The following is a 16,555-nucleotide window of genomic DNA, read 5'->3' on the forward strand; positions in this document are numbered from 1 at the left end:
CCCCACATTTTGTCTTCTTTAGAAACTGGTGCTCACCTTGATCATTCGAGTGGTTTTGTAGTTGAAGGAAACTTTGATCCATTTAAAAATCTCTGGGGTTTGCCTCTGCTGAGCAGGCAGCCTGTTCTCGTGATCTGCAGCATGCATGCACCCTGATGCCCGCAAACACTGAATTAATGCATTTTAAGCAGCAAAGTGACCAACCAAAAACACAAAAATGCAAAAACCAGAGCTCTTTGTCAGCTGAGCTCTTGGCCACGTGTCAATAGAAGGAACTGAGACGGGAAGGCCAGACCCCACATTTCCACCCCTTTGGCACATCCGAAAATGTCTATGAAGGTGCCACAAAGTGTTGGTTTGTGGATCACGACGAGGTTTTGGCGAGTGGGTGGGTTTGCATGGACAGGGTACAGAGGAGGGCCAACTGCAATTGTCCCCATTCCAACCCGTCTGGGCCCCAACCTGACCGAGCAGCCTCCCCCTGTGACGGGACGGCTCCTCCTGGGAACCATGTCCAGCTGGGGTATGCGTGTCACTTAGCACAAAGTGCAGAGGGACAAGGGGTCAGCGGTGCCCACGAGGCAGGACGGGAGCAGACACCCCTCTCCCAGGACCGCACTGAGACAGCCAGGAGCACGTCTCTCCAGAGCCAGCAAACCAGATGGCAGTCGGACCCCAGCCCAGCGCCGGGGGCTGACGGGCATTCATAAAGAGCCATTCCCTGACCTCACGGGGCCTTTGAAGATGCACCTTCACTCCGGCCTCTGTGGCGCTGCAGGCGAGAGACCAGGGACGTGGAGTGGGTGGGGGGCCATCCGTCACCCAGCAGGATTCTGCAGGCGTGTTTGTGGCGAGCGGATTCCCAGCATCAGCTCCTGGGCCTCCACAGACACAGCTGTGGTCAGGCACTGCACACGAGGGACGCGAGGGAAGGGAGGGCGTAAGCCTGCTCCCGGAAAGAATGTGTGGGCTGACATGCTCACACAACACGAGAGAACACAGATCAGGAAAAAGAGAAGACAGGACAGAGACCAGAGACGGAGCCAGACTGCGGCCACAACACGCACAGAGTCTGAGCGTCTCTGCGGCGGCCCAGCAGCCACGCCTTGGTCCACATGCCTGCCACGGGAGCGGTGTGAGCAGCAGTGCCCACGGGGCGCCAGGTCCTAACCCAAAGCCTGCAGGAGCTCTCCTCGAGTCCACACAGATGAGAGCAATCGGGTCAGTCAACACACGGAAGGCAAAAGCAGCTTCCAGGACAGAGGACCCTGGTGACCAGAGAGGCCGCTCTGCACTAGGGGCGGCCCAGCTCCCTCTCCCGAGTGTGGGCTGCACCGGGACTGAGAACAGAGAAGCCCCAAACACACCTCAGCCAGAGGTCAAAGTCGACATCAACCATCACTTGTCCCGCACGGTCTTCCTCCCAAACCCACAACCCACCAGACACGTCCCACTCGAGGGACATTCTCCAAAATGCCTGCTCCATCCTCCTTAAAACAAGGAAAAGTCTGAGAAACGGCCATAGCCCAGAGGAGCCTGAATGTCACGTGGGCCCCTGGGCAGGATGCTGGGGCAGAAGACAGACACTGGGCAAAAACTGGGGAAATCTGAATAAAGTAATCAATAATTGATCACTCTTGAGTCGTCAGCTGTGACCAATATCCCACAGCAACATAGGTGTTGTCGGTAGAGGTGGGTGTTGGGGGGTCCCCGGGAACTCTCCGTGGTAACTTTCTGTAAATGCAAAAACAGTTCTCAAGTGAAACATTTGCTTTTCAGAAGTGGGTGATTCGGGTTGCACGGCTGTCCCAGATGCTCAGCTTCCCAGGAGCCTTCTCACTTGGCCACCCCACAACAAGCCTGCTCCCCGCCACGATGGCAGAGTCTGCAGCCGAGCAGATGGAACAGGGCCCGGGGATCCCGCCAAACCGATGTCCCCGGAGTGTGTGTCGGCCACACCTGGGCAGCCCATACATCACCACCCAGTGGCAGGGCCACCCACACACGGGTGACCACGGTGCCCTGAGGTGCTGAGCCCTGGCTGGCCCATGGGGGCTGGGGAAAGCTGTGCTGACAGCCCCCATTCAGAGCCACGCCCTCACCGCAAAGAAACCAGAAGGGAAAACGGAGAGACCCCAGGGGGCTCCCTCCTGCAGAGGAGACCCCCTTCCCCTGCTTTTCGGAGGAAGGCAACCAGCAGGCCTTCTGAGGGGTGCTCCAGGCAGGATCATTTTCTGGAGCGTCTCGTCTTCCCTTGCTCCCTCGCCCGGAAGGCACGTGATAACCCCTCACCCTGCCCTGTCGGGGCTGCCAACAAGATAATCCTGTAAAACACTTTGCAAACGCCAACATCGTTTATTGCTGTGGTTGTTATTATTACCTTGTTATGATAAAGCTCCCAGTTTATTTATTTATTTTTTAAAGATTTATTTATTTATTTATTTGACACAGAGAGACACAGCGAGAGCAGGAACACAAGCAGGGGGAGCGGGAGGGGGAGAAGCAGGCTTCCCGCGGAGCAGGGAGCCCGATGGGGGCTCGATCCCAGGACCCTGGGACCATGACCTGAGCCGAAGGCAGACCCTTAATGACTGAGTCACCCAGGCGCCCCTAAAGCTCCCAGTTTAAAACAAAACAATGGAAGTGGAGTGCCTGGGGGTATTTTATATGCAGAAATAAAATGCTGAGCTCTAAAATGGGTAGCGTAACAGATGGACCAGAGTTTCCTAAATTATAATCTTTCAAAAATCAGCTTTGTCTCAGAAATCACTTCTCTGAGTTCCACGTTCGTGCTCAGCTGGGAGTACGCACCCAGCTGCGGGCGTGGGTTTTGGGGACTTGCGCAAGGACGGGGCTGCAGCCCGCCCTCCCCACCTGGCCGGTGGCACCGAGATGGGATATGGAGGGACTGGGTCTGCTCCGTGCTGGCCCCCTGTCCTCGTTCATTTGAGTAGCAGTGGCCACAGGGAAGTCCCGCCCCCAGAAGCCTGGTGGGCAGAGGGAGTCACCCCCAGGCAGGCAGGCAGGCAGCACTGTGACACAGCCCGGGCTCTGGAGACAGAACCGAAATGGTCGAACTTACTCCCAGCCGACTTCCTGCACAAGAAGGAGGGAGCTGGTGGCTCCAGGTCCCACGTGAGCTCGCTCCCCTTGTCCCCGGAGGCTCCACGGGATGGGAGAAGTCAGAGAGGGCCCTGGGATGGGTGGTCTGCTGCTCGGCAGGGGTGGGGGTCTCCGGGGGGCTGACCCGCCCCGATGTGCTGACACGGGTGCATTCTGCCTAGGCCCGGGGGGGGGGGACAGAAGTCAGTGCGTGCTGCAGTCCTCCTCAAGGACACTGCTGTGGGGGGCACTTGCTGTTGGGATCCTGACCTTGGCCCCAGGCGCCAGCCCTGGGCGAGAGGTGACCCACAGACGGGGCTGCTCAGAAGTACAGACATTTGTTCTGTCAGAGGTCAGAGGTCAGCAGGCCGGAAGTCAGAGGTCAGGGTGTCAGCAGGTTGGTTCCTTCTGAATTCTCTGAGGGTGGATGTGGTCCAGGCCTGTCTGAGCCGTGGGCCCCCATCTCTGTCAAGGACACAAAGTGACCCAGACCCCATACCCCACCAGCCCCACACCTGCATCTCAGATGGCTGGGTCTGCAGAATTTCTGTTTGACACCCAGACCCTGCCTCCATCACCCACCTCCAAACTCTCTTGCCCCTTCCCTGCCTCGTGCTGCTGAGTTCAACCTGCTACCCCCTGCTTCCAGGTACACACCAGGCAGAGCACCACTAGGCCTCCCTGGAGGAGCTTTGGCTCAGTGTGGCCCTCCGCCCCGTGGGAGAGCAGGTGTCCTCACAAAGACCTAAGCCGGCCACCCTCCAAACGGTACCCCCTGCTCCCCGCCACACAGCCTCTGCCCAGACCTGCCCACACTGCACCCCATTTTATCTGTGTGTTGGGGGCTCATCAGGACACAGAGATGGGAGTGGGGAGCCGCACACACAAGGGGGGTGGGACTCATTGCATGAGCCCTCCGGACACCCGCACGTCCCAGGCCAGAGGCATGGAAGTCTGAAGAGAGGTCTGGAGATGTTGGCTGAAGAGAGGAAGGGGGTGGGCTGGGGTGGGAGACTACGGAGGGGAGCGGCTGGAGAAAGGAGGCCCAGACGGGTGGAGCCCTGGGACCCTCCCCAGCGTGATTTCAGCCCCGTTGCTGCCCCTGGGGGTCTGGACCAAGCGTCACTTTGAGGACTGTGCTGAGAGGAGAAGAAGGAAAAGTGCCCCTTTCTCTCCTTCTGTTCTGCTGAAATGGAGACTTCAGTGCATTTATGTGAACAACAAGCCACCTTCGAAAGATGTCACCACGGCCGGCAAGAATAAATGTCTGAAGACGCACTAAAATATCAATCCCCAGGGCCTGACCACGAGTCCCCTGCCCTCGGAGGGAAAGGCTGCCCGGCGCTGGCTCCCCGAGGTGGAGGCTCATGGCTTCCAGGCTGCTGCCGGGACCTGGAATATTCAAACTAGCCCCCCCACCCGCTCCCCCGCCCACCGGGGGCCACCCTAGGCGCCTGTCACTACCAAGCCTCGTCCCATGGCCCCGGCCTGGTCGTGTGGTCCCCCAGGGCAGCCTGTGTGGCCCTGCATGGCGGGCAGGGTCCTCCTCCCCAGGCTGCACCTGTGATTGGTACCTGCTGTCCATCTCACCTGTCGGGGGTTGGGGATCAGGGGTCCGGCTGTCTCACACTTCTTAGGGGGGATGCCCACCCTCCCCAGCAGGGTGAAGAGCAGGTAAACAGAGCAGCTCCAGTGTCCCGGCCCAGCAGAGGGTCTCCCTGGACACGCTTTCCCCTAGAGCACTGGACATCAGGGATTTCCCCCCACCCTTCCTTCCGGGGAGCCATCCAAATAGCTCAGGGTTCAAAGCCAAAAAAACCAAGACTGAGAACTAAACACAACAATGCCGTAGATGGGCATCGGAGGATGTCTCCTTCGGAACCAAGCTCCTGGTTCTGAGCGTGTGGGGTGTCCTCCCATGGTCAGCGGAACAGTGCCGACTGATGCCCACTGCCCGGAACCCCAAAACCAGGATGTGTGGGGTTTCGGAAGCAAAGAAGAGGCAGCCACCAGGGACCGCTGGACTCCAAGTGCCGGAGACAGTCGTGGGACGGGGTTCCCTCCGGCTTCACCCACTGAACCAGAATCGGCCCTCGGCTCCGCCCCGCCTGCCGGGATGGCCTTATTAAAGAGCTTACTCTCTCTGGGCGTCTGTCTGTGATTCGTCACCCACAGCCCGGCGGGTGGGGACCCTTTCTGTTCAGAGCCTGTTGTTAATGGAACAGAGGCTTTTTGTTGCCCTGAGCTTTCCAGTGCTGAGTGATCTTGCTCCGTAGACTGAAGACGCCTGGCCAGCGTCCCGCAGGGGACAGAGGGATCTGTGTGTCGTGTTGGGTCAACATCACAGCACAGCCATGGCGGGAAAGTGGGACGGCCGCTCATAAAACTCTGACTCGTGTGAATGAGGTTTCTTTTTCCAAAGCAGCCAGAATGTCTGTCCATGCCGAAAGCTCCCTGCCTGCCAGGGTCATGGCATCTAGTTTTAAAATGAAATTATTATTGAATCAGAAGCTAGGATAAATTCTTTTTTCTCTTACCTTCCCTTAATAAAGCAGAGTGGAATAATTGAGATCAAATCCTACCTTTCAAAAACGCATGTGGCTGAGAATGGTCTGTGCCAAGGGTCAGCCTGGAATAATCCCTTTGCTGACACAGTAAGCCCGCAAAAGACCGTCTCCCACAGAGGCGCTGACGTAGCCAGAAGCCAGTGGGGCAGACAGGATGCCAATTCTCTTTAACTTTACTCCGAAAACCGAAGGGCTTGCCCGCGGAGCTGCATTTGAAACCAGATTCATGTAAATCCCCTGATCAGTAAAACAACTTCTTACTAGAATAACAGTTGCAACCTCAAACGTAAAATAAAATCGGAAAGCTGAAATTAAACATATAAAAGCCATAGTTTCATTATCAAATCAAGTAAAACTAAACACCTAAACTTTCAGTTCCTAAACAAGGCCTCGTGAATGTTCTCAGCACCCCCCAACTCCTCGCCTCGCCCCCGCCCTCAGCCCCAGCCGGCTTTTCCAAGCAGACCCCGGCTGCCCGAGAGGCCAGCATGCCTGCGTCCCTGCCCAGCCCCCTCGTCCCGCTCCCAGCCACCCTGGCCTCGTTTGCCAGCGCTGCTGAAACTTTCTGAACAACGAGCCACCATCTCTGCTGGTCAAAGCCCATCTACTCTGCCTCCCCCCAGGACTTCCACTGTGAGTATCTCAGTGCTTCTAAAACAAACCCGCATTCAGCGAGGGTCCTAGGGCTGTGCCTTGGGGCTACTAGCAGTGGGCGCCTTTAGTTCCTGGTTATGAATCTGTCTGCATTCGGTACTCTGTAGGTAACCATGCAAACAGGTTATCAATTCCCTCCTTGATGGGCAATTTCCAATTTCTCTCAATTCCAAAATAAAAGTTACCTCATCTGTGAGATTTCTCCGGGATATTCCTAGATCACGGGGCACATACTTCTTCACTTACTGGATGTTTGCAGGCTGCCCTGCACTTGCCATCCCACCCCGGGGACTGCTCTCCTCCATGTACTGTGTCCCCAAGTAGCCCCCAACATTTGGCCTTATCAGACCCCCCCCCCAGGGTCAAGGAGCACAGGGGGCACCTCTGCCTTTCCTGAGCTCCATCCAGCACGAGCATCTTCTCACTGTGTGTTCTGCCGTGTGGACTTGGTCTTCTGGTGCTGCCTGTTCATGTCCTGTGCCCATTACTTTGTTGTTTGCTTTCCTATAAGCTATGCACAAGTTCTTTACATTGTATGCATCAAGATATTCTTTGCCCAATTTGTAGCTTGTATTACCAGTGGTTTATGGTAAGACTTTTACAGTGTTGTCTTATTGACATATATCAATATTTTTTTGTAGGACTTGTGCTTTTAGTGGGCTTCATGGGAAATCCTTCTCTATCCCGAAATCATTAAGATAATCTCTATTTGTTTAACTTTAAGATTACACTTTCTACATTTAATCATTCATTCATCTGTGGGGTTCTCTTACTGGGGTAAAATATACATAAGATTGTGCGACTAGCACCGAATCTCTCTCCTCTCCCCAGACAGACTCATTCATTTTTTAATGCTTTTATTCCCCAGATCCTTACCAAGCACCTGCTAGGTGCTGCTATAAGGCGCTGGACCGTGCCAGTAAACAGAATAAATGAATCCCCCTGTCCCCAGGCGGCTGACCCTTCTGCAGAGGAGGCAAGACAGACAGATAGCATCACACGGACCAGGTGCATACCCAGAGACCAGAGCAAGGAGCCCCAGGGTTTGTCCCTTCCGGCCACAGCCCACCACCAGCCTGAGGTGACAGCACAAGGCCTACACACCAGCCACACATCGGCCCCGATTCAAAGTGGACGCTGATGTGACTCTAAGCCATTTCCTCAAGCAAAGGCACCTGGTGGCAAAAGCAAACTCCCCAGTTGTAGATGAAGGGGGTGTCTGTGCACGTGGAAGGCAGACAGCTCATCAGGGAGGTGCTTCCAGAGGTGTGGACAGGGCAGGCAGCGGGAGGGTGGCTCTGAGGACAGCCCTGGCCTTGGTCCCACTGGGGCCCCTGTGGGCAGGTTTCCTGGCAGACTCTTCCCAGGGAGGCCAAGTACAGGCTGGCTCCCCCGCAGTTTTCGATGGGGGAGCACAGCTCAGATCGCACGCTGGAGAAAGTGGGATGAACCGGGGTTGGGGACCACACTGCACAGTCCTCAGTGGGAGGTCTCAGGCTAACTCGTGGAACCAGAGAAGAGGCCCCCCTCCGTGCTCCTCACACGCTGGCCCTCGACCAGGCCCAGACTGTCCTGACCCGGGTTCCCAAGGCTGCCACCCATCCTCACCGCCTCTGCTGTACCCTCTCCCCAGGGACAAGCCACCTCGGACCTTGGTGGGAAAGCCATCAGAGCGATGTCCCCACAGCCCGTGGCTGAGGCAGGTGGGTCCCCGGAGGGCCTTGTGCAGCCTGTCCTGTGGGGAGAAAGTGTTTGGGGGACAATCAAGTAAGAATTTACAACATCCACCAAACAATACATGTCCACAGATTTTATTTTTTCTGCATCTCCTACTATTAGAAACCGTCTTTACTACTGAACTAAAAATAAAGCAAATAAAAGGATTCAGAGAAAAAGGTTTAAGTTGAAGCATAAGCAACCTGTTGTATACAGCTCGAGGGACTGACACAGAGGAGCAGCTATAAAATGTTACAGATATAATTGTGCAAGTCTATTTGCCCACAGAGCTTACCGAGAGTTTTACATCTTAAGACAGAAGACGATTCTAAGAGGAGTGATTTCTGGACACACCTTTTGAGAAAGGTTGGCCTCACACTGTTAGGTTGCATCTCTACCTTCGACTTTGGCTGAAGTGGATGATACTCGGTTTAGCAAACTGTGCTCCCCAGGGTCCCTGTAACGGGATGTTCCACCTCTGGAACCAGAGAAAGCCAACCAGAGAAAGCCCAGGCGGCTGGCCCCTCTGAGCCCTGACCCTGAAAACAGGGTCCACGACAAGCACACATCAGGCCTACATCAGTGACATTTGAATTTACTCCACACCCTCGTCCCAGTTTCCCAGCGTGGGTTTCTACCAAGGAACCCGCCTTCACATGTCATGCCTGTTAAGTACAAAGAGTCTGCAGAAATCACAGGGCCGCCCAGGTGTCCCCCCGTGCACAGCTGTCTGTGCACAGGGCACCTGGACCCCTCGTCACTGTCCCGCCTGCTAGGAACCAGACATGAATTCTTTGTGAGCACTCACTGAGGTGGGAGGTGTGTCTACAAAGGGGCCCCGGGGGCCAACTCCACCAGACGCCTGCGATGAGCAAGCCGTCTTAACACAATCTCATGTAGGGCCCTCATTGCATCACAGGAACATTACAGACCAAGAAGCAACACTGAGAACGCTTGAGTTCTCCTCAAATGACGCTGCTTGGCTATATGTCCAGCACTCCCCCCAGATTCCTTTTTCAAAGATGAAAAGACAAAATTTCCTTAGATCTTATTGCCTATTAAAGTTTGATGTGATGTCTGATGGTTTACTGGGGAGGGCCTGGGCCCCTGGGGTCTGCATCAGAGACTCACGCACCCCTGCCTGCCCCAGCTTACCTCATCGGGATACAAGCCTGGGACCACTCACCGAGTCACGTTCTTCGTAAATCTCTTCTGACGAGGGCGGTGAAAGAGGAAACCAGGTCTGGAGGTAACCACTCCCACAGACTCCCGTGATCGAGGGACGGAATTTGAGCTCAGAACTGAGCTGCCTTCAGGGTCTGCTTGGCTAACCGTCCTGCGGCAGTGGGATGTGGGAGTTCGCAGTTCCTGATGAGAGTAAGCCTCGCCCCTGGAGACGTGAAACCGACCACAAAGACACTCTCTGCCTTACAAGAGCGACATGAAGAGCCTGCTTGGGTCCCAGCCGGGCAGGCAAGCACCACACAGCAAGCCTCGGCCACAGACACTGAGAAGTCTCCCGAACCAAACTGAGGCCATGGGTTACACCTAAGGGAAGAAGGAGGAAGCCGCTCTGTTGGCACAGTGAATGAGAAATGCCAGAATGCTGTGTTCAGGGGAGGTGAAGGGGCTTACGTGTCCCCTGCAGACACTGACAGCCATGTATCCAGAGCCTCCTGCAGCCCGGCTCAGCGAAGACCCGCCATCAAGATGCCATTCACGGTGACCTCGAGGGGCTTGTCTCATAACCCCTTTCTATAGATGACAGAACCCAGACTGAGAAGGGGAAAGAACCCATCCCAAGTTCCTGTCAGTGCATGAGGGTGCCTGACCCCCACCCCAACACACAGGCAGCCCCCGGGGGACCCTCCCCTGTCGGCACACTTACACAGGTAAGTCATGGCATGGCACACACATGCCAGGGTGTGTCCAGAGAAACGCATGTGTGTTTTAAGTAGTACCAAACTCACAGACTCACAATGAGCACAGAGGACACGCCATCCTAGCGGGACCCACATAACCATCTGTGAATGTGGAAGCAACCATTTGTTCAAAGAGAGGGGACAAACTGCCCAACACAGAGTACTCACTCTCTTCCCCGGGGATCAGAAATATCCACACCTGGACTTCTAGGGGAGTACATGGAGTCGGCAGCACCCTTTCCCCGTAACCTGGTCGGTAGCTGGAATCAGCCTTCCGCAAAACGCCATCTGCAACCCAGGATCCGGTTCTCAAAGCGGTGAGACCAATTCCCTAACCTTCATAGAAGAATCTACACTTTATATTTACCCAGCCTTGTCAGAGGCAGACTGCTGAGAATTTGGGGAGATGCACTTGCCTACCCCCAGGCCCCCTGTTGGCGGGAAGCCTGCTAGTCCCAGAAGCGAACGCCATGCACTTGCTAAGGTAGCTAGCGCTCAGTGAGCTCTCACCGGGTGCCAGACCCGCATTCACTCTCCCAACCCTACGAAAACCTTCCTGACAGGTTCAACCTGACCCCACTTTACAGCCAAGGAGGAAACGGGAGGCAGAGAGGAGCAGAGCCCCTCCCAGGGTCATGGCAGAACCCGTGCCCGTGACTTCAGTCCACTGCTTCTCATGTCATGGGATATAACTCACGTGGTGGGGCCACCTGTGCCCTGTGCCATCTCGCCCCAGCCTCAAGGACGGTGACGGTGACAAGTAGCTCTCCAGGGCAGTCCTGGGGATTCTGAGCACAGAGGACAGGAAATGGCTGAAAACGCTGTCAGAAGATTGTTACCTGAGTGAGGTTTTGTCTATAAGGACATCTGAGGCCCACCGAAGTTGGACATGTTGGCCGTGTCGGAGGGGACTGGCCCAGCTAAGCAGCAAATAGTTCACTTTCTGCTCCAAGAAAGCCACCGCACAAAGAATTAGGCTCATTCTGGGGGATCGACACATGTTCTCAATGGGGACCATTCTAAAAACACATGATTAACAAAATATACACCATTTCAGCTTTAACTACACAAACATGCCAGGGGTCAAGGACCACACACCCAGTATGTCCTTCCCCGAACACAAATGCTAGCTTCCCAATCCTTGTTCTAAGGGATACACCCTCTCCACGGAGGCTTTGAAGTCAAGTAGCTTATAAAAGGCCTCTGATCCCGTAAGAGATCTTGGCCTCATCAATTCAAGGGTTGAAAATATGTACAAGGATCCTCTTATGACCAATATTCTGAAGTGAAGAAGCCAGATCAGGTGATTTCCAGCGTCTGTTACAGGAGACGAAGAGCTCTCACTCCAAAAGGCTTCCGTGTTTGCTAAAGCAAGAACCACTTGTGCAAAGCAAAGCCCCCGTGGGTCTTGGGCCACAGTAGCTGGGGCGTCGTGCATGTATGACGTGATGGGAAGAGGGACAGGTGAGCATGCAGGTGCGGGTGTGCATGGCAGGTGCGGGTGTGCATGGCAGGTGCAGGTGAGCATGCAGGTGCAGGTGTGCTTGGCAGGTGCAGGTGTGCATGCAGGTGTGGGTGTGTTTGGCAGGTGCAGGTGAGCATGCAGGTGCGGGTGTGCATGGCAGCTGCGGGTGTGCATGCAGGTGCGGGTGAGCATGCAGGTGCAGGTGTGCATGGCAGGGGCAGGTGTGTGCGGCAGGTGCAGGTGTATGCATAGCCACAAGTCTGCATGTGTGGGTTCGGGTGCAATGAGGGGAGCAGGTATGTGGGTAGGCACAGGTCTGCATTCACACACAGGTGAGCATGCAGGTGAAAGCTGGGCAGCCGGTGTGCCACTGCCCACCCCATCCGCACCTGCTCTACCCACTCACCTCGGAGGGTGCGCAAGGCATGGGATACCACCCAGCTGTGTGAGAGGCTCTGCCAAGGAGCCTGCAGCCAGCCAGACAGGGAGTGGGGGGGTGGAAGGAGGGGAGGGAACAGGCAAGAGGGGAGGGGGCAGGGAGCAACCTCACACATGGGGCCCACCTCTAAACGAGGCACCACATCCTGCAGACCCAACTGGGTCTGGCTCTGGGCCTGGTGACACATGCCCCCGCGGCAGTGGAGGACATTTTCATCACTCGTGAATTACTTTTCTCCAGGGCCTCTTTCCAGACCTCACGTCCTCCTGCCCCGGGACCTTCCTGATCCTCCAGCAGGAGCCGCTTCTCTCTCCCTGAAGCCCCCCAGACGCAGTCCCATGGCCCCAGCTAGCTGCCAGGCAGGCTGGGGAAGGTTGTCTTTACCCTGGGGGGCCGTGTGCTTCTCTACCGATAAGGAGGTGACAGTGCAGGCAGGGAGAGCCAGCAGGCTCACAGGCCCGGCCAGTGTGCCCTCCTCACAGTGACCCTCCTTTGGGGATTTGCCCTCCTCCCAACTAAACAAGACCCCGCCTTTGCACATTGGCAGAAATAATTCGACACAGCATTTTTCAAAGCCAATTAGAAAGAATTACTGTAAGCAATTGTTTTTCATAAAATACCATTCCTTTGAGAATAATTGTTTTCATATTTGTGGGATTTTTGACATTTTAGGAAGCAAAGTTACATGTAAACATTTGTTCTGTAAACCACAAGTGTGAAGAAAGATGTGCTCAAGTACTAAAAAAATGCTTCCATGCCTCCAAATTTCAAAACTCTCTTAAATGTTGATGAAGACCCATGGAAGAGGTCATCAGTTCAGATCCTGCTTTATGCCGAGGATCATGTTCTCACGTCCAGGGAAGTGGGACAGAGAACATAGCTAAGAGAGGTTGACGAGGTTTCCCATCTCTGGGGCCCTTCAAACCCACACTTCCATGGTGTTGAAATCTACACATAAGATATAAAATACTGCCAAGTATTTAGATCCTTATTTGATGTCAAACATCTGCATATTTGAGGGAAGTGGTTTCATCTGGAACCCAAGTGCTGCAGAAATAGGACCTCTCTGGAGAGGGCACAGCCTGCAGAGATGGATGGCCATGGGGCAACGTCCATCCGGGAGTCCTGACCCCTGGAAATGAGGCCAAAGCCTTCAGTGGCCCTGGCGGTGATCTTGGTCGGCCAGTCAGTTTCTTGTGCCTCAATTTCCCTATTTATAAAATGGCCCCTATTTTACTCACAGAAGGTGTCTTGGAAACTATTCTGTTCCAAACAAATTAAACTTCAGGTCAGATACACGTGGAACACACCAGTGCCCTGAGAGCCATACACACACCAGGGGGTGAGGGTAAGAGGACCCCTACTTCTTACCAGCCTGAATTTTGGGTCAAACTTGAAGAAAGTGAGGAGGCAGAAATGCAGATGTCCAGGCAGAAGGAATAGCCGATGATAGAGACCTAAGGACACCTGCCCACAGGGTTGGGAGGCCACCTGGGGAAGACAAGCTAGAGGGGCTAGAATGAGGGGCTCCAGCTTTCTCGCTGATGGGGTGGGTGTTGCCAGTGAGCCAGGAGCCTGCTGACCTGTGGGAGGGTACCCCTGGCTGCAGTGCTCTGAAGGTCTTTTTATTCTGAGCTTTGAAACCTGGGGCCTGCTGACCCTGGAGGGATGGCCCTTCCCAGAGCTAGCTAACTCACCTTTCACGGGAAAAGCAGCCCATCCAGAACCCACTCCCACCCCTCCTCTCTGTGGCCACTACCCTCCAGCCCTAATCACCCCCAGGGCAGGTGCCAGACAACCAGGGACCGCCCCACACCCATCAGCCACTGAAAATACAGTAGCTAATTCTAAGCCTGGTTACCCTGCTTCCTCTGTGCCTCCTGTGGAAACCATAGTGAAGGGTCTTGACACATTTTCCACCTACCCCCACAACCTCCGGACAGACCCTGGTGCTTCCCAACCCCCACGGCTTGCATGCCTGCTAGGCGACTGAGCAAAATTTCACGCTTTGTGCCCTTGTCTGTGTGTCTCACCACACCACGCTAAAACAAATCCCAGGTACCCTTCCAACACAGTCTTATGGAAGTATACATTTTACGCGCTCCAAAACAAAACTTCCAGTGGAATTTTTAGCAATAGGACAAACCATTCTATAATTTGGATGGACAAATAAACTTCTATGAATCTCTAAGACAATTCTTAAAAAGAAGCAGCAACAGGAATTTGCCCTACTGGTTACTAAGGCACATGATTCCAAAGGTACAACAGTTAGAACAGTGTGGGTCCACCAGGAACAAATAAACCAATGGAATAAAATAGAGCATCCAGAAATAGCTTTATAAAACCTTGTGTTCATGCCTGAAGGGGGCCACAAGCTGGGGAGGGGAGTCGATAGATGGTGTTGATAATACGGGGTCACGGTGCTGAGGAGAAAAATGCGTCGACGGATTAAAAACACCATGAAAGGCAGAATGAAAAATAAGTATCCAAAGAAAATGCAGAACTCATCTTCTCTGAGAATCTGTAGGTAACTCTAAAATTCAACAGACAGACCAGAACCTACAGCCCCACGCCAGCAAGCAGGCACCTCGTGTTGTCCGTCCGTCTGGAGAACGGGATGCTCCGCCTTCCTAAGGCAGAAGCAGGGCAAGAATAAGGAGCCGCAGGGACCCCACTAAGGTTTCCCAGAGCCCGGCCAGCTGCTCTGTGAGCCAGGGTCTGTATTCTGGAAGGTTCCTGGAGAACCATGGGGGATTTGCCTGAGAGGTTCAAGGGCCCCGCTGGTAGTTTCTCCAAAACAAGAGAGACAACTCCTTATAACCCCTTGCCCAAGACCAACTTCTCCTAGTCAAGCTTCCAGAACACTCTATGACTTCTAGAATATTCCATCACAGGATTAAAATTGAAGCAAAGAAAGTATGAAGCACTGCAAGGCAACCAACTTCCCTGGACTCACCCTTCCAGGCCCTGCACTCCTCACCCCTGCTCTCCACAGACCCATCCTTCTGAACCTTCCATTCTCACCCCTGCTCTCCTGGCTGCTTTCTGCCTTTGTCAGCCTTTTGGGTTTCTCCAGGGCTCTGCTTGTGGAGGAGTGGAGAACTCCTCTCCCTGCTGCCCATCCTTCTTTGCTCTCGCTCTGAATAGCTCTTCACACTGTCCCACCAGCTCCCAGCTGGGCTCTTGTGTCTGTGACCAGAGCACGTGGCAACTGAACGCTCAGAGGTCAGCAGTGTGCTGATGGACACACAGGCACCACCATAGTCCCCAGGGCTGTGCCGTCATCATGCCCAGCAGAGAAGGTAGGCACTTCCCAACTTGCCTCGTATAGAATTGACAACCGAGGCTAGGAGGAGAGGTCACCTGCCCCAGTCCAGTGTGAGGCTTAGAAAGGGCTGTGGGACCTAACTCTGCTCTCTCCCTTTTTCTGTATGGACGAGGCTGTGTAAGAGGGCCTGGAGTACTGCTGAACCACGGGCCTCTCTTCTGGTTCCCCAGCTTTTCTCTCTCCGTCAAAACACAGAAGGGCCCTCAGCAAGGTGACACTTGACCATTTCAGCTGGCAAGGGGATCAGCCAGGTTATCAGAGGGCTGATCACTTTCTGACCTGCTGCCCAAGCAGGGGCACAGCTGGGGAGCCTCACAGGGCACAGGTGTCCTCAGGACGCCAGGACCAGGCAGTCCCACGGCAAGGGTCCCACAGCAATGCACGAAAAGTGTGGACTACTTCCTCATGATTTCAGGCATTCGGGTGTGAACCAAGGGGCTGCTGGATTGTGTCCAAGTCGTCCTTCCTCACCCATGGCTGCGTCAGCCCCACCTCCTGCCAGTCAGGGTCACAAGGAGAGGCAAGGACAGAAATTTAGCTGCTCTCACTACATACAGTTTGTGGTAAATGTTTGAAACTTATAAATTTTGATGAAGGAACTATTTCACTTTTGCCCTAGTTAATAATACTGTGCCACAAATTAGGGATCCCCAAATGTCTCCCCTTCATGCAAGGGAGTAATTCCATGAACTAGGGTAATAAGGCCACGAGAAAGAATCATTTGATTCACACCCCATCAAAACACTGGGTGCCAGTCAGCAAATGCCTCTGTGCACCCCTCGTGCCTGGTCCCACCATCTGGGGGGGGGCTCGAGATAGAGTGGACACTGCGTCTGGGAAGAGGCTGCTCTCAGGGGCTCCTGGTACAGCTCGCAGACGGGGCTGGCCCAGACTGGACCAGGGGCAGCACAGGGAGAACCTCCTTCCCTCCGCCTTCCACGTGAGGTCCCAGCGCGGACAAGCAAGGAGGAAAAAGGCAGCAGCTGTCTGGGCCCACTCCTAGTGGAGCCTCGACAGAGTCCGCGCTGGCCCCTCACACGTGAGGCCTGGCTCCTCGTGTCCCCTGGGATTCGGGCAGGTGGGGGGTCTTGTGCAGAGACCTCCTGAGCTGCTGGAGAAGGGGACTTGGCGGGCCTCGCTGCGCCGGGGACAGCAGCTCAGGAGGTCTCTGCACAAGACCCCCCACCTGCCCTGAGGGTCCCCGCGGTCCGGCCACTGCGGGAGGCGCGCCGCCACAGCCCGGGCGCCCCTCTGGACGCGAGGTCCAGGACCCCCGCCACCGCCTGCGGGCCCCCAGGAGCTGAGGTCAGGCGCCAGGCGCGGGCGGGGCCGCCTCCCGGGGCGGGGCTCTCAGGACACCCC

The sequence above is a fragment of the Callorhinus ursinus genome, unplaced genomic scaffold (genome assembly GCF_003265705.2).
Source record: "Callorhinus ursinus isolate GAN/ISIS: 27379988/994484 unplaced genomic scaffold, GSC_fseal_2.0 scaffold3, whole genome shotgun sequence".
NCBI lineage: Eukaryota > Metazoa > Chordata > Mammalia > Carnivora > Otariidae > Callorhinus > Callorhinus ursinus.